Source organism: Chiloscyllium plagiosum, unplaced genomic scaffold, assembly GCF_037043375.1.
Source record: "Chiloscyllium plagiosum isolate Xiang-an unplaced genomic scaffold, Cpla_swu_hap1 HiC_scaffold_15, whole genome shotgun sequence".
NCBI lineage: Eukaryota > Metazoa > Chordata > Chondrichthyes > Orectolobiformes > Hemiscylliidae > Chiloscyllium > Chiloscyllium plagiosum.
In genome coordinates this window covers 62,787,649-62,814,594 of record NW_028270153.1, presented here as the reverse complement: position 1 = coordinate 62,814,594, position 26,946 = coordinate 62,787,649, and the positions used below count along the sequence as shown (strand labels likewise).

At 43.9% G+C, this 26,946-nt stretch overlaps 1 protein-coding gene across 4 annotated transcripts in view; it reads left to right on the top strand.

The window, feature by feature from the left end:
* Positions 1-1,241: 1,241 nt before the first annotated feature.
* LOC122559944 (engulfment and cell motility protein 2) overlaps positions 1,242-26,946 on the top strand; it is a 174,214-nt gene continuing 148,509 nt past the window's right edge. For all 4 annotated transcript variants that reach the window (XM_087994988.1, XM_087994986.1, XM_087994987.1 and 1 more), the window contains exon 1: positions 1,242-1,356. The gene's annotated coding sequence lies outside the window, so the exon portion shown is untranslated. The remainder of the gene's footprint in view (positions 1,357-26,946) is intronic.

Genomic DNA, 26,946 nt, shown 5'->3' with positions numbered 1-26,946 from the left:
AGAAAGAAACTACAGGCAGGAGGCTGAGAGACTCCTCGGCACAATTCTCACAGACTATGTGCCTGCAGTGCAGAGATGGTTGGTCGTTCCCTCAGCCTTTCAACACTGTCCTCCCTGGCAACTTTAATCCCAGCAGCACACTCTCGGCTCTGTGAGAGCTCCTAGTGTGCTCTGTTCTTCTCAACCAGCCCTCATCTAAATAGCAATTGCCAGAAGCAGCTTGCTAATTGGTCACCTTCCAGAAGATTAACCCTGAAGGCATGTTGGTTTGATGGATAGCTGGCTGAACATATTCTTTGTCCAGGAAATTCAGCCCACATTGTGCCCACTGTTGTCTCAGGGAACCTTTTACTTAATTTTGATTGAGGAACAGTCGAAAAGTGTGGCGCTGGAAAAGCACAGCAGGTTAGGCAGCATCTGAGGAGCAGGAGAATTGATGTTTTGGACATCAACCCTCATCAACATTCGACTCTCCTGTTGCCTGACCTGCTGTGCTTTTCTAGCACCAGACTCAACTCTGACTCTCCAGCATCTGCAGTCCACTTTCTCCTGTCTGAGGAATGCTGCCTGCTGTTCAGAAGTCTTTCATTGGGTGGAAGCTTTGTGAGTGGTGTTGAGGAGGAAAAGCAATTATTTAACAGAGGATTGCTGAGTTTCTCCAGCGCTGTAATAACACCAAGGAGTGTGAATCTGAAATAAAAACAGAAATTGCTTGAGGCAAGTGGCAGATCTGGCAGCATCAGAAATACTATCAGTTCTGAAGAAAGGTCACTGGACTCAAAAGATGAACACTGTTTCTTTCAACAATTGACGCCAGATGAATTTCCCCAGCAATTTGTGTTTTCTCTCTCCTGCACTTGAGTCATTGACAACATTTAGAGGTGTACAATATTAAATCCAAAATTCTTCATTTTAACTGTTGTGCTGGCAAAATTATTATTGAATTCGCCGCTATCTCCGTGTCTAACGCGTAGGTTGTTCGGAGCACATGCAGCAAATGGCAATGTGGGAGACCGCCAAGGTTCGCTTTAATGAATGTTTACATTGAAAGGTCGCCAGGCATCGCTGGCAACGGCGGGGTGACTGACGTGCGGTTAGACCAATCAATGCTCGGGGATGTGAGGCCGGACACGCCCCCTTACGGATGGGACCAATGGGGAGGCTGGACGAGCTGGAGCGTCCCGCCTTGCCGGTAGGTGCTGGAGCTGGAGTCGCGGAGGAGAGAGAGAGAGAGAGACAGACGGAGCCGGAGAGAGGAGGACAGGAGCCGGCCACTGTGCAGGAGGACAGACGGAGGCGGTGGCTGCTGGAGCAGGAGCAGGAGCAGGAGCAGGAGCAACAGCAACTACAGCACAGGTAACAGGCGGCACAGCATCTTGCATCGTCTATTACCCTGTCATCCCCTCATCCTCTTATCTCCCATTCACTCCATCTGCACCAATGCAACTGCCTCAGAGAGGAGGGCACTCCATCCGACAATTCTATTTTGTAAATGAATTTAATTTAGTTGCCACTGCTCTTCAAAATGAGCGAACGTAGCTTCGGTTACCTCCAGAGGGTCTTTCGTAGCAGCAGATAAATCATGCTCTGGTGTGGTTGGTGTCCTTGGAAAGTTTTTTTTTTCATCGAACGCCCAAAAAAATCTTGACCCAGGGGAGACAGAACAAGGTGGCCTTGGAGAAGGAGATTCCTGCTTTAAAGGGATGAAGAATCGTTCAAAGGAATTATCATTGAATGAGATGAAAGCAGAGTGTGTGCTTATTGTAAGTGTAGTCACAGTATGGGCTGGAGAATGATTCATACCTGCAAGAGGGAGGAAGAAACCTTTCTTCAGCCGCACGAGGAGGCTGGTGATGGGAAATCACAAGTCTTAGATGCAGCCTGTTTAAGAGTGCAGTTTTATTCAAGCGTTTGTTTTTGTGCATACTGTTTGGAATCGTTAATTCCTAAGTGTCTTAATTTATTGAAACCGGCAAGAGGGAAATTCTGGACAATATTCCGTGAAAGACCGAATCTTTCATGTTTGAAGGAAGGTGGTAAATATGCAGAGTGTCACAGACTAAATATCTGAAAGGTGCACCTGAAATGCGGAAAGCATTTTAATATACACTTGTTTCGCCTGTACTTTTTTGTCAGAACTGCCACCCCACCATTTTGAAACTGTCTGTATTGAGATTTTGTTAAAAATGTAGTTTAAGTGTATTCCGTACATATAAAGAGTCTAGCTTCTGTGGAAGAATGTAGGATTCTCATTGGGATGGGAGTGAAAGGGGCATTTGATATACTGGAGCTGTAGAATTGTTTGTGAGAGCAGTTGGAGATTCTACTGATCTGCCTTTGGCCAGACCTCCCCTGTTCTCCATCAGACCAGTTGATTCCATGAAGCGCACATGAGGAGTAAACACCTGTCATAATCTTCAAGTGAAATCTCAATAAATGGTTGAGGATAATGTTATACAGATGTGATTCAAGCCTCATTTTGTCTCTAATTCTGTTTTGCTGTCCAAATTCCCATGTCCCCATGTATTAGAATAAACTTGCATGCCTGTCAGTGATCCTGCTGTCGTGGGAAGGGTGCTTGCAGCATAATTAGTTTCCACTGGGTATTTTGCACTTTGAATGTCAAAGGAAAAATTCTACTTTTTGAGTTCTCTGCAAAAAGGCAGGTCACAGCCTGCGCCATGGAACAAGGAAACAGGTCCTGAGTCTACTCCAGCTGGGGCAGTGATTGAACCCTGTGCTGTTGACAGTGTGGTGCTGGAAAAGCACAGCAGGTCAGGCAGCATCCAAGGAGCAGGAGAATCGACATTTCAGGCAAAAGCCCCTCATTGGGATTCCTGATGAAGGGCTTTTGCCTGAAATGTCGATTCTCCTGCTCCTCGGATGCTAGAACAAAGAAATTTTACAACGCAGGAACAGACCCTTCGGCCCTCCAAGCCTGAGCCGATCCAAATTCACTGTCTAAACCTGTAGCCCAATTCCTAAGCATCTGTAACCCTCTGCTCTTCACCTACTCATGCATCTGTTCAGATGCATCTTAAATGAATCTACCATGCCTGCCTCTACTACCTCTGCTGGGAACACGTTCCAGGCACCTACCTGCTGCCAGACCTGTGCTTTTCCAGCACCACACTCTCGACTCTAATCTCCAGCACCTGCAGTCCTCACTTTCACCTGTGCTGTTGATGTCAATCTGATCCATACCAGTCCTCTTGTCACCTGGCCTTTATGCCTGATTTGCTGTTGTAAAGTACACCTTTACATAAATATTTTAGTCTGATGAAGGGTGATATAGCAAGCCCAAGACTTGTCCATCATCTGACTGATCAGGAATCTTGTCTCCTACTCTCCCCCTCCTCTCCATCCGCCTCCTTCCCTGACCATTGGTGTGTGTTGGAAGGATTTATAAATTATTGTCAACCTATTCATTACGTAATGAACACCCCTTCCTTAGCCATCGAGAGCTGGGGTGAGACACGAACCCAGAGATTTTAGCTCTGAGGCAGGGATGCTATCCACTGCACCAGAAGACCCTTTTGAAGAGGAATTCAACATTGATGCATGGAATGTGCAGGTATGAATTCTGTAAATAACGTTTTAGTGGGTGGGTCTAATATCTATAGTGCAGATTAGTACCAAGATTGGGTAAAACAAAAGTTGAGATAAATTAGGATACAGTAATTGGATCGAGTTTGGGTTTTTAAAGTTTGAAGAAAAGAAGACGAAGGAGGTAAAGAGCTCTGTCATTTTTTTGAGCTGTTGGGAAAGCATAAGTTAAGAATATGAGATGATGTGATCTTGAGCCGACATCTCAGTATGATGTGGATGTAAGCAGATGTATCTGCACCTTGGGCGGAACATGTGGTTCAATTAGAGCAGCACTAACTCCTGTTCATTTTTAAAACAGGAAGAGATGAAGAACAAATGACCAATATGTTGCCCACTGAGTGAGAGAAACATCTACAACACAAGAGAACCAGCTTAGATCTTGGAACAATATTCAGAACCTGGATGGGTTTGGGAGAAAGAGAAGGGAATTGTTGAGTGAGAAAGTGTTCTTTACATGCCTGGGGAAACTGAAAGCCTTGATGACCAGTTTAAAGCTGAAGATTGGAACTGGACTTATATCATTCAGAGATATGTTGGAAGATATATATGAGTTTTTGAATATGGACCATATCCTTAAAATTGAAGCTCAGCCACTTGTGGTGTGATGGCAGGAGAGGCATCCATATATTTTATGCGTTTCTTCCACTCACCCCCTCCCCCAGTTCCATTTCCCCCACCTCTTGTGCTCCTCCATCAACCACACTCCTCTTCCCCGCGCCCCCCCCCCCCCAAACTGGTGGTTGCCAGTATGAGTCAGATTAGATTGGCCATTAACTAGGTAAATAGTGGAACTGGCTAAGTGACCACCTCCAGTTCTAGTATTGATAACTAGGTATTCTTACCTCTGGTGACTTTCCTTCCTGGAGGAAACAGGTGAGGGCAGCTTTCCAGCCATTCAACCAAGTGCCCATCTCTTCCAGCTGTGGGTGATGATTGACAGGTTGCTCACCTGTATTGGGCGTTAGACCAAGACCACTTCTGAGACAGTCTTTAATCAAGATACATGTACAGGGAGGTTAAAGTTGTAACTTTTCTTGTGATCAATAAGTACAAATCCTTGTTAATTCTAGGCCTGTCACAGCCCAGAGATCCACAGGAAGTAAGTTATAACTTTCCTGCTCTTCTTGCTCGATTCTAGTTGACTAAGCTCCTTGTACAGAAGAATAGAATTGCCTTTACGTTTTTCACAAACTGTTCTATCTCCTTTTCCTTCTTCTACCTCTGGTATCTTGTCAAAGTGGCTATTATTTGTTCATGTGCCCGAGCACATGATGTTGTCAGCCTAAGAGAGTATATTAGACTCCATTCCTGATTAAGAGCTTTTGCCCAAAACGTCGATTTTCCTGCTCCTCAGATGCTGCCTGACCTGCTGTGCTTTTCCAGCACCACTCTAATCTAGACTCTGGTTTCCAGCATCTGCAGTCCTTGTTTTTACCTAAGAGAGTATATTAGCTGAGTTCATTTTTGCCTCATGTCCCGACTCCTGAGGCATTGGATATTGGCCGTGCTCAGTGCAGACTGTACTTTTTTTTTGTATTATTTGGAAGGTTGTGAGATCAAGCTCAAATCCAGAAATTGTATGCATGACCTATGTTCACACTCCAGTGCAGTACTGAAGGAGTGCTACACTGTTGGAGGTGCTGTGCTTCTGACATTAATGATGATTAATTAATTAAGATTCTGCCTGCCTTCCTAGAAGATCTCACAAGAAGCCTTTGCGACATTTTAAAGAAAAGCAATGGCATTCTCCCTGGTGCTTTGGCAGATCCTTCAACCAACATCATTTTCACAGATTATAGCTCTGGTCACAATCACAGTACTGTTTGTGGAAAAGCTGGCTGCTGTATTTTCCATATTACAACAGTAAACTAATTTCAAAATGATCTGAATTGGCAAAGTGCTTTGCTACGTCTTGAGGTAATGAAAGGTGCTACATGAAGGTGTAATTATTTCTTGTTTTAAGAATTGTGAAGAGCAGGAGCTTTGGCTATTTGCGTTGTTTAATGGCCTGTTGTTTTGCTTCAACTGTCGGATTATCTTTCCCAATGTCTCTTGAGGGCAGATCGAGATGGCCTGCTTAGACCATTTCTATTTGTGAAAGTCAAAGACACAGTACATCCACTCACAGGATCTGCAGTTTCAACTGATTCTCTTTGCACATGCAGCACTGTTAAATCCTTCATCCTGCATTCCATTCAAACCGGGAATTCTTCATTAATGGGAGTGAATGCTACTTTGGAATTCATTTTTTAGATGAGGTTATTATCCGGAATTCATTGTAAAAATGTTAATAGGATTTCAAGAGAGTTGCATGCCATTTGATTGGGCAGATTTCTTGGCTGATGTCATTTGAATTCCTAGCCAGCACGTTTAACATTTTTCTTTGCTCTGCGGGTATGAATGCCTCTATTTTCTTTCCATTTTCCCTAGGATCATGTGGGCAACCTTTGGATGAGTGACAGGAGCCCAGTCTATTTTCAGGATCCCACTCTTCAATTAGTACCTAGGAGGCAAGGAACAGTTGCTGAAAGTCATTTCTTTCTGTCTTCTGTCACCAACTCCGTGCCCACCCACACCTCACTATTGCAGAGATCCTGAGCTTGATGCCTAGTGCAGGTTGGGACTCTGTACAAGATGATATTCTTTGCACACTCTGCTCTGGGCTTGAACTGCAGGCTTTCTGCTTCCTCTTAAACATAATAATTTATTTTGTATGTAAAGCACGTACATGGAAGTTAATATAATTGGCATTTTGCCCCATTTGTTTTCCAGGTCTTGTAACTACTGGCAAATGCAGTGAAATTCCAGGCTCCCTGGATGGCCATTATTTTTTTTGTGTGTAACATTTTTCAGCTCCCACACACAGCTGAAACAGACTATTAACATAGCAATGCAGCTACTGAAATATTGCCTTAATTAATTCATTACTTGAATGAGGGAACATAGAATAAGAATCCATGCTCATTCGTTTTAAGATAGTAATGAAGAGGAGTTTCCTTTTGAGGCTTGTGTCTTTAGAAAGCTGTAGAGACTTAAGTCTGTGAATATGTTCCAGGATGAGATGGTCAGAGTTTGTTTTCACTGAGGTGAAATTGAGGATTATGGGGACCTGGCAGGAAAGTGGATTTGAGATCAACTTCACGTCAGACATGCATTTTATAAATAGGCTTGAGGGGGTGTGTGGCTAACTTATTTTTATTTCCCATTTTATTGACCTACTACTCCAGTATACGTCTGAAATGCTCTTTCTGCTTGTTTTTCCCTTTTTCTCACAATCTCTTACTGTTTATGTTTGCTGGCTTGTTTTTTTGGTTAGAGCCGCAAAGTGTTTTACATCGGTTTCTTAGGTAAAAGAAAATTACTGTGCAAGCTGAGAATCTGGAGTTAAAAATAGCAAATTCTGGGAGACTCAGCAGGTCAGGCACACAACATCAGTGGAGAAAGTTAAAGTTTCAGGTCAACATCAGAGCTAAGAGAGAGCTCTAACTGTTTGTTCTAATGCCAGTTTGGAGGTAGGGCAAGTGGGATGGTGGGGAAGGATCTGGACAAGAGCCTGTGTTGGAGCGCAACTGATCAATTAGTGGAAGTAGCGATGGTGCAAAGTCGAAAAAGGTGTTAATGAAATAGAAGCAATATAGTACAGAGGGACTTTGATTATCTGAATGACATGGGTGGGGAATACTTTGTTCAGATAATTGAATGTTTGGATCATTGAATGTTCGGATAGTTGAATGTTTGGATAATCGAATGCCAAATAACGCAGTTTAGCCAAGCAGCAGGATCTTGCGATCTTGTTCATATAATCTGAAATTTGGATAATTGAATGCCGGATAGTCGAATTCCTCTGTATATGGTCCTGGGGAAGGTAAAGAAAGGCTTGTATTTGCGCAGCTTTTGCATGACCTCAAAGCCCTTGTGGCCAATGAAGTATTTAATTTAATTAATCAACACTCTGGGGGTTTGCATTGACCGGAAACTGACCTGGAATAGCCATATAAACATTGTGGATACAACAGTATTTCAGGGGCTAACATACTTCCTGATTCCCCAAAGCCATCTACGAAGCACAAATCAGGAGTATGATGGAATACTCCCCACTTGCCTGGATGATTTCAGCTCCAACAAAACACAGAAACCTAGATATCAACCAGGTCAGAGCTTGATTGACAGCCTATCCACAAACATTCATTCCCTCCACCACCAACACTCGGCAGCAGTGTGTACTATCTATAAAATGCAATGCAGAAGTTTCCGAACTTATAACCACACCCTCCTGAACCAACAAGGACAGCAGATACATGGGACCACCTCCAACTGCAGCTTCCCCCTCCAAGGCAGTCACCATGCTAACTTGGAGGTATATCTCTGTTCCTTCAGTACCAATGGATCAAAATCCTAGAACTCTGTCTCTAATGGCATTGTGGGCCTACCTGCACCAGACTGATTGTAGCAATTCAAGAAAGCAGCTCACCACTGCGTTCTCCACGTCAGCAAGGGATGAGCAGTAAATGGCGGTCCAGCCAGCAAAGCCAATATCCCATGAGTAGTTTTTGAAAAATGTGGTCCCTGTTGTAGGAGATGATGCAAACAAGTTAAGATAATATTAGAGTGAACTCCCCTGCTCCCCTTTGAAGTCCTGCTATGGAGGTAGGGGCAGGTCAGGTTGTTGGCAATGGGGGAGTTCCACAATTTAAAGCTGTCATTAATTATGAGGAGAAGAAGATTTGAAGAAAGTCCTTTTCAGAGGTAGCTGCTGAAGTATGGTGGCCTCTGTGGGCTCCAGACTCAGACCAGAGACTTGAACACATTTGAGAGAAACTCCAGCAATGAACTAGTCAGTTGGTTGAAATGTTAAACTGAGTCCCAATCTCCTTTGAGGTAGAGCAAGGGCTTATCCTGGTGTCTTTTCCCCCTCTATCAGCAACACTTAAGTTTATCTGGTTGTGGCCGCATTTCAGTGTGAGTGAGCTTGCTCTGTGTACATTAGAGGAATGACAGTACTTCAGTCATACTTCTGTAAAGCACTTTGGGACAAGTAGACATTGAGAAATGACAGCTTTGGGACAATATAAGCAGACATCGAGAAAGGTGCTTTTGGAATTCATGTTTTTCTTTGGGTAGGTCAAAATTCCAAACACTGCCTTATACTGTATAGGATAATTGGGTAATGTCAGTTTTGAATTGCTCAGCCAAAGAGTTGACGTAAATGTGATTTATCGAGTCATAGAGATGTACAGCACGGAAACAGACCCTTCGGTCCAACTTGTCCATGCCAGTTGGATTCCTTCTGTGCTCAAACTGATTGATTGACCTGTGGTCAGAGCTAAGTTACTAATTTAGTTAAGGTGCTGGAAAATCTGAATTAATGCAAAATACTGAAAATTTATCACATGTCAATTAGCAACAATCCCTTACTGTTGCGATTTTTCCTCGTTCAGAACTGGTGAAAGAATATAGTCGTAATTCTCCATTCTGGACTCAGTGGATGAGCTCCTCCTTTGACTTTGTGTTACTGCTGGCCTGACTGGGCCACTTTGAAGACCCTTGCCAGTTTTATGATAAAGAAGCCCCCTAAGTGCAAGGAATTGTTGGTGGTGTTTGCTGCAGCACCTCTCTCTTGGAGGTCAGGGATTCAGTAAGAGTGTTGAAAATCTGACCTTGATCACAGGATCTGATTTAAATAGCTTCTCCTGTGGAAAAGGATGCTCCATGGCTGTTTCCACTGGGGCCATTCTGAATTATTGTGCGGTATCAGAAGATCAAGTTGGATAGGGATTGAGAAATCTTCCTGGTGTGACCTTTTGTTTCGACGTTGCAGTTGAATACTGGCTTGGGTGATTATGCAAATAACCACGTGCTGATTTAGGGAGAGTCTGAAATTTTTCAGAATCCTGCTGATACTGTAGAAAATTCTGTAGTTTAGCAAATTTTAAATCAACTGCAGTAAGCTTTTACATTTAGGAGTATTTGTGTTAAAACAGTGCTGATTAGCTACTTGTGGTTCTGAAGGATGTGAAGCAAAGAAGAAACAGTACTTCATGAGAACTCTAAATCTAGCAGTGAAATTGATGGAAGGAGCAGACAGTCAGGTGGGCTGGCATTTGAGTAGTAACCGCTTCCTTATCACTGTGTGCGTTTCCTCCGGGTGCTCCGGATTCCTCCCACAGTCCAAAAATGTGCAGATTAGGTGAATTGACCGTGCTAAATTGCCCATAGTGTTAGGTGAAGGGGTAAATGTAGGGGAATGTATCTGGGTCTGAGTGGGTTGCTCTTAGGAGGGTCGGTGTGGACTTGTTGGGCAGAAGGGCCTGTTTCCACACTGTAAATAATCTAATCTAATCTAGCCTCAGGAAGTCAGTTTGGGGTTCATGGTTGATTTTCCTGACTCACCACCAATTAACATCTTTCTTTCTGTGGTCAATTCACAACCACTAAAGAGTCTCAACCTTCCAATGGCCTGCTGTTTCTTTTTCAACCTGCCTTTTGGAAGACAGGTAATACCATAGCCTTCCTGACTGGGTTGTGGAATGTTTATTGGCCTTGATCACAGGATGTGGGAGAGTCAACAATTGCTCAAAGCCACACTATTGCCTCTGACCCTACAATCTGACTCCTCCATCACCAGCACCAAAACAAAACACATCTTTTCATTTTTTATCCCAATTTTCATGGCTGCTGTTTAGCCTGTGGTCTGGTACCTTGATGCAGCCTCCTGATGCTGCCTGGCCTGCTGTGTTCTTCCTGCCTCTAGCCTGCCTTTGATTGACTGGCAGCTTCAGGAAGAGTTGTGCCCTTTGGCCAAAGGAGCTCATTGGTCAGCATCTTCGGTACGTGATCCAATGTGCTTTCTCATTGTTTGAAGAGCAGGGGCCTCTCATGCTTGAAGATATCCCCACACTTGACTTAGAAAATGGAGACGCTTAATGGAGGAATTGTATTGTATTTGGGATTTCAACATTAGATGGAAGAAGTCAGGAAATGAAAGCGGAAAGAGGTGATGTGTTCCTAGATCTCTGCTGCTTGCACTGCAGATGGATAAATTTACACATTGTGGTGGTTCTTTACATTCTCTTTATTATTACACTAATTATGTGACATTCTGTGGTGCACATTTATATTGAAGAACTGCTGTTTGCATTCTTGTTTCAATGTAGAAAATTAACAGGTTCCTTGATCAAGTTATATTCAATTAGATTGATAAGAGTAGTGATTGTGTTCTGATGGGGAGCGAAGAACTAGAAGACTTTGTTTTTGAAACAGAAGTGAATTCAGGAGACATCTCCTCATTCACAGGGTAGCAGAATGAGGAACTATCTTCCCCTAAAAGATAGTTCCTCATTTTGTTTTTGTATTATTGTATTAACAGGTCACTTAAAGTTCTCAAGACTGATCACTAGTTCACTAGGTGAAATGGGATTGAGATAGAATGATAACAGGCTTAAGTGGTTCAGTAGTCTACCTCTACACCCTGTGCCTATTCCCAAAATATTTTGGATCATTCTAACACCATCCATTTGGATTGTCAGTGACAGTTGAACTTCAGACTTTTGTGAACTTGTAAAATCAGGCGATGGAATCTTATGGTCCAGTGATAGTCTAGGTTGGAGTCCCAATTGCCCCTGAGGTGTGTCTTAACATGTCTGGATTTGACAACTGAGCAAGAGCATCCAATGGTCATTCACACTCTCACTGGATTCTATAATTTATTTATTCTTCATGATCTGTGCAAAATGTCCACCTATGGCAACAAAGGTTCTTTGTTGCATTTCTTTTTAAAATTGGTTGGCTAGAAATTTCCAACAGAGGGATTCATGCACAGTCCAGTTCTATATTTCAAGATGTTGGAGACATGAGGTGAGATTTATATTCGGTCTGAGCCTGACTACATTGCAAATATGGGGAAAAATTCAAACCACTCCATATTGATTTAAGTGGGGAGTTGGGATGGATCTTCTACAGCCATATGCAAGGAAGACTTCCATTTAGATAGCACCTTCCCTGCTCTCAAGACATTCCAGAGTGCTTTTGAGCCAAATGTGTAAAGTTGGAAATGTGGCAACCAATTTGGACACAGCAAGGACGTTTTTACAAACAGTGATTTTTAAATAAATGACTGGGTAATCTTATTTTTGGGTTGGTTCAAATTCCCACCATGGCTACTGGTGGAATTCAGATTCAGTGCATAAATCTGGAATTAAAAGTTCGTCTCAGTAATGGTGCTTGTAAAACTATTACTGATATTCTTGTAAAGTCCCATTTGGGACACTGCTGTCCCTTTTGGGGAAGGAAATTTGTCATCCTTGTTCAGTCTGCTCTATATGGGACTCAAACCCACAGGAATCTGGTTGACTCTTAATGGCTGAGCAAGCCACTCAGTAGAAGGGCACTGATTCCCACATCTCATGAAAGAATCTTAAATCAGGTTCTGGTTCCAGCCTGAGTCACTGAGAGATGATATCTCTCTCCTTGGTTGGTTGGGGGCTGGGGGGGGGAAGGTGGCAGACAAATGAGATTGGCTGGATGATCAGCCAAGGAGAATGACGGCAGCAGCCTGGAAGTTGGCTGCTTGCTCAAACTGTAACCATAGAAACACAATGGGAAGAATCTGGGGGTGTTTGCCAGGGCCACTGGCCTTCCTCCAGTGACTATTCGTCAATGACGTAGAATATCAGCTGGCTCGTCAAATGTGAAGGGCTGATGGCAGCGACTGTCCACGTTGTTGCATGCTGTAGAGTCATTGGGTAGCAGCTAAGGGGGAGAACTATGGGTGTCTCTTTCTTTAAACCCCACCATTCCCCAAGATAGGCCAAGAGCTACAATGAGGACCATTGCAAAGCTCCAACTGACTGAAATCAGTTGACATTGTACAGAACCTGGGACATTCTGCTCTCTGCTGTGTTAGTTCTAAATTAGGCAGTGTTTATACTAAATCATCAGGGACTCCAGAGTAAATGTTCTCTCAAAGGATGTAACAAGGATCAGTGTGACCGTGACCGTATGCCAATTTTCTTAGAAAAGATTGTTCTCTTTTTCAATTCACAATCTTAAATCCTAATTAGAACATGAATTGATGTTAAGATTACATTGTGTCCCCTTCCTACCACTTTTACCCCACTAACCATATATAAAACAAAACAAATAGTATGATAATAATATTTTATAGTTATCCCTGTAGTGTTTGCAATTCTCTATTCACTGATTTAACTCAAACAAGAGTCAATTAAATCACTTTTTCCGTCTGAGCTGCTATTGTTTTCTCACTAAAACATAATATTTTCCCCAGGACATTTCTAATCTTGATGACTATGAATAATTCTCCAATGCCTTCTAAATATCAAAATATATTCCAAGAGAATTCTAACTTACTTTTTCAAAATTATACACTGAGGCAGGATATCATGGTACAAGCAGTGGCTGCTCACCTCTGACAGTAGAGGCTGGATGAGATGGGGAGAGATCTGAATGGCCTTCTGTCTCTGCTGTGGGTGAGAGACTGTAAAAGTCCAATGCAAGCAGTTTTGGCATCTGTGTAAAGCCAATCCTAAATCGGCTATGCTGTCAGATCCCAGTGCAGAAAATTAGGGAAGCTAAATTAGTGACTGTTCTGTGATTTTGGTACTGTCACTGCAAATCTATCGTTGTAAATCCCTACTATGGGCAATTTAACATGGCCAATCCACCTAAACAGCGTATCTTTGGATTGTGGGAGGAAACCAGAGCACCTGGAGGAAACCCATGCAGACACAGGGATAATGTGCAAACTCCACACAGACAGTCGTCCAAGGGTGCAATCGAATCCGGGTGCATGGTGCTGTGAGCCAGCAGTGTTAACCACTCAGCCACAATGCTGCCCCCAGTTCTCCTTTATTAAAATACTCTTTAGGACCTACCTCTTTGGTCAAGCTTCTCGTTGTAACCTCAGCAACTCCTTGTATGACTTGGTGTCTAAATTTTGTTCAGTAACACAGCCCCTCTACTGCAGTAAAGTAACTCAAGCTATGTAAAAACGAGTTGTTAGTGGTGAAAATGCGCAGTTTATCATTTCCAAGATCTGGACAAAGCTAGTGCAATCACTACTTTAGACTTGCCTGGATGAAATTGTACAGACAAAAGTATCCTAGTGGTTTCAAATAGATGACGTGTGACCACGAGATGTGTCCAAACAAGGAACTTTTTTCTTGCTGCCATAGGCGTGAAATTATTTTTCTCAGAATAAATTGTGGTTTCAACCTTCCTTTGTTGAATAGTTTTGAGTTACGAGAGTGAGGCAGCCAGCCATGAGTCTTGAATTGGAGACATTAATCGCTGTAGCTCAACTGATGGTTAACTTCCCACTCAGCCTCCCAATATAGAAACTTATAAAATTCAAACAAAGTTAGACAGCGTAAAATGACTAGTAGGTTTCTGATGACCAGGAAATCTAGAACCAGGGCTCACAGTCCAAGGATATGGGTAGGCCATTTGGGACTGCAATGAAAAGAGATTTCTCCACCCAGAAAATGGTGAGCCTGTGGCATTATCTGCCACAGAAAACAGTTGAGGCCAAAACATTGGATGTTTTCAATGAGTTTGTTATAGTTCTTGGGGGAGAAATGGATTGGATGTCAGTCATCATCATTATTGAATGGTGGAGCAGGTTCGAAGGACTCAATGGTCTACCATGCTTCCATGAGACAGTGTATGACCATCTGGCATGGTCACCCTTCAGCCAGGGCTGGTGGGAAAGATGGTCAGGTGCAGACTCATTGTAGATGGGCTGGTTGGAGACCTGGGGAGGTACGTGAAGCTGATGGGGTCCACAGGAAGGGCTGCCAGGAAGGGGATCTGGATGTTTAGGGCCTTAGCAACACATAAAAGTGGAGGCTAAAAGCCATTGGTCGAAGAGTGCTTGATGTCACCTTCCAGCGTTCTGAAAATCAAACTAACAAATCAAAAGTGGTAAAGAAAATGGCACTGACCACAGGTGGAGTCAATTGGCGAAGTGACTTGACTTGAAGAGGAAGTCCCTGCTCTCTGGCTGTCCTGATGCATTGACTTTCTGTTTGCTGAGCACCTCCCTGCCTCCGACATCACTGAGTATCTCAAACATGCCAATAAAGGCCAAGGATACAATAGGAGCATTGTAGGTCAAGGGGCAATGGTACCAGCAGAACCTACTGTCCAATGTACACCTTGTTCCTTGTGCTTCCAGGTGCTCACCAGGTCACCCTGGTGATCTCTATGCCCTTGGTCCTGCGGATCAGTGGTTGGGTGAGTGGAGTATAGGTTTGGGAGCCTCTCCAGCAGACCCTGAGGGGGCAGGGCCTGGCTCTCCATAGGAGCGGCCACCTGCCCTTTGGGGACAGCTGGTCTCTGACTGGATTTGCTGCATTGCTGTAGCTTCTGGGCAATGAGGGCCATTGGCTCCTACATTCTGCTCCTGGCTGCTGCTCCTGTAGTTCCCTATGGCTGAAGACCCGAATTACTGACACCACAGGCCCACTCTCCTGCCTGGGGCCTGAACTGATGCCTAGTCTCCTTTGGCCTTTGAATGCAAGCAGCTGTGAGTGTTCCTTGCTGTGCCAGCAGCAGAGTTGTTACTGTGAGGTGCTCACCAGTTTGAGAACCCACCCTCTCTTGGCAACCTTGCCAGTGCTTCTGTCGAGGTCTTGGCGCTGTCATCCTCAAAGGCTGGGTGTGATGAATAAGCCCATGGTGCCTGCAAAGAAACGAGGGAGAGAATGCATTGTGGCCAAATGGTATGCAATGAATGAGATGGACAGTGGAATTACTATGGAAGTTGTGGTGGAATGAAGAATGGGACTGACTCTGTTGGTAGGATATATATGTCTCAGCATCCCTGTAGGAACCATCCCACTGTTCTTCTGTAAATAGTTGAATATTGGCCATTCCACTTTTCTGGGCTTTAACTTCTCCTGGATTGAGACAGGGAAGAATTGAATGAGATGAAAGTAAGTGGCATGGCTGTTAATTCTAATGTGGGTGATTGACGCCCACATGGTGAAGTGAGTAAGTTGGCAGTTCAGATGGGATCCAGGTTAAATAGTGTTAGAAGTTGGGGATTTCGTTGTGAGAGTGTGTGAGGGAAGATGTTGCAGGGAATCGTGATAATGGCAGAGCGTGGGTCTTGATGGTATGTGGGTGCAGTAGCAGAAAGGAAACGTGAGATCCCAGTGTGTGACATGTAATTGGGTGGAGCGAAGAGGTCATTGACCTTCATACGGCAATGCTAACCATTCCTCTACTCTGTGGAGGTGGCACTGACCAGGTGATGACCACTGACCAGGCTGCCAGGGTCTCCTCTGCTGGTCCACTGGGCAGAGGACTCCTCTCCATCTTTGCATCACCCCCTCGACCAAGTCTTCCAGATCCATGTTGCAGAATCATAGTACTAACACTCCCCTTCGACATTTTCAGACTCAGTTCTTCACCAAGTGGGGATCTTTGGAATGCCAGTGATCGGGTGAACAGAAGCTTTGTAAATTTGGCTTGATGTCAGGGATGCCAGTCTTTTGGCAGATGTTCAGTCAGTGGCAAGTTACTCCATGGAAAGGTAGTAAATAGGACTAGAATTGACATGAGGCTCTCCACAGAAGCCGGGTAGGTAGATGATGAGGAACGTTTGGTAAGGTATGGCAAGAAATCTCACTTGGTGTCATGGTGAAAATCCCTCCAAATAATTTGATAACTCCCACTTAGCCAAAAGAATGTGAGATTTGACCCTTTTTGGTACTTCTATCTGTTAACTGTCCTGTGAAGTTCATTAGTTTCTCTCCACAGAAGCTGTCTGATTTGCTGAGCATTTCCAGCACCTTTTTATATTAAGGCATTCTTTCTCCCACACCTTTTGCCTCTTTTCACATTAGTAATCTTCCACCTAGTTACACATTGAGATTGGACACTTTCAGGAGGTGTGAAAAAGGAATTAAAACTGAGTTGGCAGCAGCGGGAAATCTCATTTGGAGTACTATCCCAATTTGAACAAATATAGTCCAATGCAGGTAAGCCACCCGTCGCTTTGAGATTTAGAGTCATAGAGATAGATGTACAGCACAGAAACAGACCCTTCAGTCCAACTCGTCCACGCCGACTAGATATCCTAAATTAATCAAGTCCCACTTGCTAGCACTTGGCCCATATCCCTCTTAACCCTTCCTATTCATATACCCATCCAGATGCCTTTTAAATGCTGTAATTGTACCAGCTTCCACCACTCCCTCTGGCAGCTCATTTTATATACACATGACCCTCTGCGTGAAAAAGTTGCCCCTTAGGTACCTGTTAAATTTTTCCCCTCCCACTCTAAACCCATGATCTCTAGTTCTGGGCTTTCCCCACCCCAGAGAAAATACCTTGTCTATTTACCCTAGCCATGCCCATTATGGTTTTATAAACCTCTCTAGGGTCATTCCTCATCCTCCAATGCTCAAGTCTAATCAGCCTCTCCCTATAGCTGAAACCTTCCAACCCTGGCAACATCCTTGTAAATCTACTCTGAGCCCTTTCAAGTTTCACAATATCTTTCCTATAGCAGGGAGACCGGGTTGGAGTGGGAAGTTTAGAAAGCTAGTTATCGTTGTTGACAGAAGGAGAGCTCCATGAACATGTCATTGTTGCATTGCCTGCAACTCAGATTAATTACCTTCTATATATCTTGAAGTTGTGAAATAAATTGCCCAATTCTGAATGTGACAGACTTCCTTAGGTATTGCCTAACTGATGGGCCACAACCTGATCCCTGTTCTCTGCATCAGGTTATGTGACTGCAGAGTGGGTGATGAAGGTGGAGTAATTCTAATGTTGCAAATGTTTCTCTGCAGTTGACATTCATGAATAATATCTATTTTGTGTTGATTTCTGTAAAGAGGAAGGAGATTTTTTTTTCTTTGGAGCTTGGCTTTTGTTCATGATTTTGAGTAATCATGACAACATGTTGCTGAAGGTGAGTTTGATGTTTTGTTAAAAAAAACACCCATCTGTATTAGTGATCTGCAGTAACCTTCATAAATCAAGGTTGAACCAATGCTGCTAAACCCTTGGGGTTTTTTTTTCTTCTTTCTGCCTAGAGTCTTTTTGAAATCAAAATTGGCACCACTTCAATCTGGTCTCCCATCTTTATTTCAGGATTTTGTTTTCAAACTAGGTGGTCTGCTGCACTCAGAGCCCTGATATTTATTGTTAAGGCAATCAATTTTTAGAAAACTATTCAGTTTTTAATTGGCATACACTGTCTAGTTGGGTTTGCTGTTTCAGATATGGTACTCTGAAGGAGATCCTTAAGCTCTCAATTCATGAATCAAACATTCTCTGCTTACCTAGAAAAAGCCACAATTTTTTAGACCCTGTGATGGCTGTCAGCTTGGTCATCATTTCATTTGCACGGTATTCAAAAGGAAGCACGCTGTTCTGTGATTTTCCTACTTTGTCTGAGGAGATGTCCATCTTGTTTTCCCAACTAGAAAAGGCACCTCCATCTCAATGTGGGACCATCCACCCTCAGTACTGTGTGATGGATAACATGCTATGAAACCACCTTGCCATCAGTAGAAGATGTTTAAGTTAGTTGTGTTTTTTTAGTGACATTACATTTTTGCTTTACCTGCTCATTCTGCAGTGGTACTTAGGTTTTACTCAGTTAAGTACTGGTTCACTCACTCACTCGGTCTCTCTCTCTCTCTCTCTGTCCTCTCTCTCTCTCTCTTCTCTCTCTTTTAGAATTGAATTGAATTGAATTTATTGTCACATGTACCGAAGCACAATGAAAAACTTTGTCTTGCAAGTAATACACGCAGATCACATTGTTAAATAGAATAGATAGGAAATAATAGGTAAACAGCAGCAAAAACAAAAACTCAGGTACAGCTGAATGTTAAGAGTTTGTGAAACTGTTGCAAAACCAGCTGGTGTGAGTTTTCAAGCATCTGTACTTTCCCCCGATGGTAGAGGTTGTAGAAAAACATTGCCAGGGCAGGATGGATCTTAGAGGATGCTGGCGGCCTTTCCTTGACAGCGGGCCTGGTAGTTGGGTTCTGTTATGGGAGATTGGCCTTTGTGATTGTCTGGGCCAAGTTGACCACTCTGTGTAACCGTCTCTGATCTTGAACGGTACAGTTGCCATACCAGGTAGTGATACATCCAGACAGAATGCTCTCGATGGCGCACCTATAAAAGTTGGCAAGGAATTTGCTGTCACGCCAAATTTCCTCAGCTGCCTGAGGAAGAAGAGATGTTGTTGGGCCTTTGTAGCCAGTGCGTCCACATGAAGAGTTCAAGAAAACTTGTTGTGGATGATCATTCCCAGGAGCTTGACACTCTCCACTCATTCCACCTTTTGTGCGGTTAACATGTAGGAGTACATGAGTAACATCTCACCGAAAGTCAATTATGAGTTCCTTGATTGTGCTGACATTGAGAGCTAGGTTGTTCTCAGTGCACCACTTTTCCAGATCTCCACTCCCTGTCTGTAGTCTGTTTTGTCGCCATCTGAGATTCGATCGACTATGGTGATGTCACCAGCGAACTTGTAAATGGCATTGGTCTGGTATTTGGCAAGGCAGTCATGGGTATACAGTGAGTACAGTAGGGGGCTGAGTACCCATCCTTAGTGGGCTCCAGTGTTGAGTGTTCGTGAAGATGAAATATTGTCCCCAATCTTCACTGATTGTGGTCTGTGGGTCAGGAAACCGAGAATCTAGTTGCAGAGAGTGGGGCTTAGTCCGAGATCACTTAGTAATCAAACTCGAGGGGATAATAGTGTTGACTATAGTTCAGCCTTCAATGAGTAGGATTCTTATCTAGCTGTACTTGGTGTCAAGATGTTCTAGGGCGGAGTGAAGAGCAAGTGATATGGCATCTGACGTAGATCTGATGGTCTGATAGGCAAATTGGAGTGGCTCTCTCTCTCTCTCTCTCTCTCTCTCTCTCTCTCTCTCTCTCTCTCTCTCTCTCTCTCTCTCTCTCTCTCTCTCTCTCTCTCTCTCTCTCTCTCTCTAACACATTGTCGCTCAAGCACTCATACACAGAAAGATCACATGGACTGGAGGGATTAGTGAATGGAGGCACCGGAGTAGCTGCCAAGATCAGTTAAATTGTTAAAATGTTTATCATAACACCTATGTGAGTGCTTTAGAGAGGAAATGTGAAATCAAGCACTTTCATACAGAGACTGAAGCAGCTGCCAATTCCTGGCAGGTGAGCAGTAACTGATCCCAAAGCGTGTATGTCACATTGCTCTGGATACCAATCCGAGCAGAACTGAGGGAATGGGAGTGAAGGGGGAAGATTACATGAGCTATTAATCCTCTCCTTCTCAAAGTCTTTGTACAGTACAGCTTTTAGTTTGAAAACGTAATGACAAAGATCCATATGTAGGATTTCCTATTAAATTTGTTGATCATTTGCCTCCGTTATACCTCCACATCCAAGGATTTGTTTCTGCAAGCTCTGTTCTTTCAGCTGGCTGCTGTCGCAGTGAAAATAATAAGTGAGGTTGCCAAGGTAATGGCAGCATGACTGGATGAGTACTCCGACTAAACTCACTTAGATTCTCTGTGTGTGTTTTGCACTGAAGGACATTGTGAATGCCATTGTGGCATGACAGCTGTAGATGATGAAGCCTTCAACAGAGTTTTCGGGCTATGAAGCCTGTACTGTATCAGGTAGAATGAAGCTGTTTGTAGCCTGATGCTGGAAGAGCACTTCAATTAGCTCAGCAGAGTATGTTCACACACTGCCACTCAGATTATTGAATTCTTCTTCTGCACAAACTGGCAAGAGACAGGCATGACATTGAAAGAAGCACATTTTGCCCCTCTAAGTATAACCACCAGTGGCCCACTGAACATGCAAATTGTGTAATTCGAACAGAAGGTGTTGGAGAATGTCAGACAGCATCTGTGGACAGAGAGAAATTGAGTTAACCTTCTGAGTCTGATCTGATTCTTCAGAACTGATTATATGAACTGCTTTGAAATAATGTGAATATAGTCTGTTTTGGGTTTGGAAATACAAACTGCCTAGACGCTCAGTTCTGGGATTTCCTTGTTCAACCTCCCTACCAACCTTTTGATCAATTATCTCCTTGCTTCAATGGATAAGTGGTCAGCAAAGAGTCCAGTTGTTCACCGCATATATTGATCTTATCTGTGAAGTTAAACCAGATCTTGAATTTTCTTTTTATATCCGATTGCAGATGTTAGATGTGAGTAAGAGGGAGGATTAATTGAATTGATGAAGCTTGCAGGAGAAATTGAGGATTGCAGATGTTGGAGATCAGAATGGAAAAGTGTGGTGCTGGAAAAGCACAGCCAATCAGGCAGCATCTGAGGAGCAGGAGAGTCAATGTTTCGAACGTAAGCTCTTCATCAGGTATGAGGTAAGGGGCCTAAGGGAGCTGGGAGATAAATGGGAGGAGGGTGGGGCTGGGGTGAAGGTAGCTGGGCATGCGATAGGACTAGACGCCAACTTGCGGAATGTTTCGGAGAACATCTCTGGGACAAATGCTCCAATCAACCCCACTGTTCTGTGGTCGAACACTTCAACTCCCCCACCACCCCACTCTGCCAAGGACATGCAAGTCCTCGGCCGCCTCCACCACCAAACTCCAGCCACCCGACACCTGGAGGAGGAACGCCTCATCTTCCGCCTTGGGACCCTCCAACCACATGGGTTGATTTCACCAGTTTTCTCCCCTCTTCCCACCTCATTCCAGATGCAGCCTTCTGACTCGGCACCGCCCTCTTGAACTGTCCTACCTGTCCATCTTCCTTCCCACCTATCCGCTCCACCCTCCTCTCTGACCTATCACTTTCACCCCACCTTCATCTACCTATCCCATTCCCAGCTACCTGCCCTCAACCCACTCCCATTTATCTCTCAGCCTCCATGGCTCCCCCTGCCCGATTCCTGATGAAGAGCCTATACTTGAAACAACGACTCTCCTGCTCCTCGGATGCTGCCTGATTAAGCTTGTCCTGTAGGGAGCTGACTTATCTCGCATATTATGGGTGCTTGACAACAGAGACTTCTCCATTTTGGATTGTTTTATTTTCCATGTAGTGGGACCATGTAGTGTAGGCACTAATACTGATACTCAAGATGCCCCAAATCAGGGTCCCAGGTTCGATTCCAGCCTTGGGCTACTGTCTGTGTGGAGTTTGTACATATTCCCCGTGTCTGCGTGGGTTTCCTCCAGGTTCTCCGGTTTCCTCCCACATTCCAAAGATGTGCAGATCAGGTGAATTGACCATGCTAAATTGTCCATTGTTGTTAGGTGCATTAGTCAGAGGGGGGTGGATTACTCTTTGCAGGGTCAGTGTGGACTTGTTGGGCTGAAGGGCCTGTTTCCACACTGTCGGGAATCTAATCTAATCTAATGTAATACACACACCACCTTCTGCATGATAAAGTTGCCCCTTAGGTCCCTTTTAAATATTTTCCCCTCACCTTAAGTCATTGCCCTGTAGTTTTGGACTTCCGTAACCTGGGTAAAAGTCCATGACTATTCACCCTATCTATGCCCCTCATAATTTTTTAAACCTTTATAAGGTCACCCCGCAGCCTCTGACCATTTAGGGAAAATGGCCCCAAGCCGATCCAGCCTTTCCCTATTCCTGTTTCTTTTCCTTTTGGCTTGGGTCAGCTGAAAACAGACTGTCTCCGCGGTGTGGAATCTAAACCCAAGAAAACCTGGCTCTGAGGTGAGAGTACTGCCAATGAGTTACTGTCGACACATTGATTTGTGAATGGCAAGCATCCCAATAGCTGGCTGGCTGGAATTAGTTTTGTGACAATTAAGTGTGACAGAAATAAAATAATATTTTTGTTTTATTGTTTTATATCATTTTAAAGAAAGATTGAAGCAATTAAGTGATGATTAAGGTCACATAACACTACACTGGCTTCCTAAAAGATCCACACAAATGTGACTGCTCTGTTCTCACCTCGAGATCTGTTAATGGCTCCAGAAAGGAGTTTCTGAATTTGTGAGAAAAGGGACAGGCAGTTTACTGAGAGGAATCTGCCAGATAAAAACTGGAATTGTTGTAAACTAATCTCTCTTCTGTACTGTTAACCATTTCTCTTCACTGCTTCTTTCAAAGATAGTGCTTGAGTGTTCACGAGGAGATATTCTTAAGGTAGTGATGTTTTCATACTCATCATTGCAACATCTTGCATTTGTTCACTTGACCATATCATTTGATGTTTTTTTTCAAATAGCAATGGTGTGCAGGGATTTTTTTATAGATTGACTACAGTGTGAAAACAGGCCCTTTGGCCCGACAAGTCCACTCCGACCATCTGAAGAGTAACCCACCCACACCCATTCTCCCCACCTTATATTTACCCCTGACTAATGCACCTAAATGAAACATTCCCAAACACTATGGGGAATTTAGCACAGCCAAATCCTCTGACTTCCACATTTTTGGATTGTGGTAGGAAACCAGAGCACCTGGAGGAAAGCCACACAGACATGGGGAGAATGTGCAAACTCCACACAGACAGTCGCTCGAGGCTGGAACCGAACCCAGGTCCCCCATCAATGTGGGAAAATGGCAGGTGATTGGTATAAGGTTATAGAATGGTGGAATTCAGTGGGCTGAATGACCTCCTGAGCTGTAACAAAATTGTGTGATTCAGTAATGATTATTGGATGCATGCCTGGTAAATGGATGATAAACAGCAAAGAAGGAATTAGGAAGGTTGAGGAAAGTTTGAAGAGATGAGTTTTGAGAAGATTTGTATAGCAGGTGAAAAATGCTTATACATCATCTGCTCATTTAATATCTCTGAACCCACAGCAATGGGTTTGTTAATGTGGTGACAGCTGTGGCTCATTTTAGTAGCCTCTGGGCCGCACATGTTGAGAGTTCAAGTCCCACGAGAGTTCTGAGCCTGAGATCTAGGCTCATACATCAATGCAATACTGAGCGTGCTAGTGTTGTTGCTGCTGCCTTTCAGATGGTACCTTAAATCAAGGCCTCCGTGTGCTTTCTAAGCTGGATGTTAAAGGTCCTGTGGCAGTACCTAAGGTCAAGCAAGGGAAAGATACATGGGATTCTCTCCAATAGTTATCCCTTGATCAACACTTTTCTTAAAAAAAAAAGCTGGTCATCATTGCATTGCTGTTTTTGGAGCTTGCTATTTCACTGACTCTCAAGCATTTTGAGACACGCTGAGGCAGTGAAAGACTGTACTGTATATAAATGCAAGTTCCTTCTCTTAACTGGCCTTGAAAATTATTTAGTAGACCATCTGTGTTAAGAGCTGAAAATGTGTTGCTGGAAAAGCGCAGCAGGTCAGGCAGCATCCAGGGAACAAGAGAATCGACGTTTCGGGCATAAGCCCTTCTTCCTGTTCGATTCTCCTGTTCCCTGGGTGCTGCCTGACCTGCTGCGCTTTTCCAGCAACACATTTTCTGCTCTGATCTCCAGCATCTGCAGACCTCACTTTCTCCATCTGTGTTAAGAACATTACAACCTGGGTAACGTCAACTGTCCCAGTGACGCCCATGTCCTGTGGATGAATTGAAATAAGCAATTTGCTTTTACAATAATGCACTTCATTTGGTCATGTTTTCTGTGGCATCTTACATGACCCCTTAAGGTGCGGGGCAGCACGATCAAAGGATAGAGTGCTCCCCTTTAATTCAGTGGTAACTTTTGTACAGTCTTCAGGCTCTATAGTTCCTCATGGGCTGCAGTTATTGGAGAAGGCAGCTCACCACCTTGAGAAGAACTGTGGATGGGCAATAACCACTTTTCCAAGCAGTGATGTCCACAGCCCATGAATGAATTTAAGGAAAAAAACCCCATAAAGTGAGGAAATGGAGTGACCACAGTCCTTCTGAGATCACTTCCTCCAACCCCTCCCTCTTTCTTTTTCCCCCTTTGCAAGAGGAAGTTAGTTCTGCGAATTCCTCACACAGCAGTTGCTGTTGTGAAACAACAAGAAAGACTACTCAACTGCGACCTTTAATAAATAAAATACAATGACAATTGTAGGACGACATTCAAGCAAACCTTCAGAAATGTCTCCAGCCAAATTGACGACCCGAAGTTGCATAGTGCAGAACCAATCTGCTTGCCTTCTTTGACATGAAATTTTCTGGAGTTTGCTTGACTCAGTGACCTGGTCCAGTGGCTGAGAGTGAGATTTAAGTGACATTTTTTGTGGGAATGGTTCTGATAGTGAGGTGAAGGCTGATGGAATTGAAAGGACAAAGCATGAGCTTAAGACTTAACGCTTTCTTATAGCCCTGGAAGAGCACTGCGGCCTACAAGAAAACCTAAAGTTCACCCTGAGGCTTGTCAGCTTGGGCATTTTCTGCCTCATGATCCACCTGAATAGATGTAAATTGGGAGAGGGGAGTGTGCAGTGGAACCTGGGTGTCCTTGTGCACCAGTCGCTGAAGCATGTAGGTGTAGCAGCGGTTAAGAAGGCAAATGGTGTGTTGGTCTTTATTGCGAGAGATTTCGACTACAGGAGCAGGGATGTGTTGTTGTAGTTATACAGGGCCTCGGTGAGGCCACACCTAGAATATTGTGTGCAGTTTTGGTCTCCTTTTCTGAGGAATGGCGCTCTTACTCTCGAGTCAGTGCAGCGAAGGTTTACCAGGCTGATTCCGGGATTGGCAGGACTGACGTATGAAGAGAGATTGACTATGTTAGGATTATTTTCACTGGAGTTCAAACAAATGAGGGGGGGATCTCATAGACTTATAAAATTCTAACAGGTGTAGATCAGATAGATACAGGGAGGATGTTCCCGATGGTGGGTGCATCCACAATTAGGGGTCACAGTCTGAGGATTTGGGGTAGACCATTTAGGATGGAGATGAACCATTTCTTCACCCAAAGAGTGGTGAACCTTGTGGAATTTGTTATTACAGAAAGTAATTATGCCAAAACATTGAATGATTCAAGAGGCCACTCGATATAGCACTTGGGTGAATGGGATCAAAGGTTATAGAGAGAAAGCAGGATCAGGCTGTTGAGTTGAACAATTGGCCATGATTGTGATGAGGCTTGAAGGGCCGAATGGTCTCCTCTTGTTCCTATCTTCTATGTTTCCCTCCACGGAAGTGTGGCCTGAAGGTCAGGTTGTCACTGATCCCTTCTTCAGTTTTGGACTCAAATAGCAGATCACGATCTCCCATACAATCCCCACGGTGCAGAAAGAGACCATTCTGTCCATCGAGTTTGCACCAACCCTCTGAAGAGGATCCCACCCAGACCTCACCCGATCCCCGTATCCCCATATGGGATTTTTTTTTACATGGCTAACCCTCCTCGGCAGCACGTCCCTGGACCTATGGGTTAACACCGTCAAGCCATTTAATCTGCACATCTTTGGACTGTGGGAGGAAGTCGGCACACCTAGAGGAAACCCCACAAACATGGGGAGAATGTGCAAAGTCCACTCAGACAGTTGCCTGAGGCTGGAATTGAACCCAGGTCCCTGGCATTATGTGGCGGCAGTGCTAACTACTGAGCCAGAATGCTGCCCCAAGACCTCCCATCTCATGGAGTAAGTGGCTGCACTTGTCTATCCCTGCCTCATTACCATTGAGGTTGTTTGGGGAGAGGGAGAAATAGTTGAAATATGGGGTCCCATGCGTACCCACCAAAATCTGTAAGGTGCTGTTTGCATCTTGCTCAGAAACCAAGTAACGAAATAGAGTGCATCAGTATTGAGCTGTATGAACCTAAGATTTGGATGTCATTGTATCTGATGTGGGTTTGACCACATTGCTGCTTACAGCCTGCTTGCCTGATGGTTCCGGTACTCTCTGATTAAGTGTTTTTGTTCCTTCTGTCGATGAGATTTATGCTCCTGATAATCTGATAGAGGGCAAAACTGCAGTAGCAAACGATAAGATCTCCCCCTCTCCAAGCACTTAGATATTCTCCTGTGACTGATTTTTTTTTTATCCCCGACTTGATTGTTGATAATTGAAGCAATTTTTTTTCCTTCTGTCTGCGTGAGAAAATCACTCTGCCCGTGGAGAATGCTTCTTCCGAGGTGGTTATGAGTTTAGTACACTGAAAATGGAATTTTATATTCAGTCACAGGCTTATTACTAATCTCTGATTGCCCTTGAGATTCATGTTGGCATAAAAACTGAAAATGTTGGAAGTGTGTAGCAGATCTGACAGCATCTCCAGACGGAGAAATAGTTTGCATTTATCTGGGTGACCTTTTCACTGGATTTCTAGTATGCACGATGTGTTTCTAATGGCGATTTGTGGTGTTTTTCACCTTTTTCAGAAATTGCAAATTCTTAATTTGTTTCAACCAGTAAGGATGATATTGAGTTGCCTGAGTGACACCATA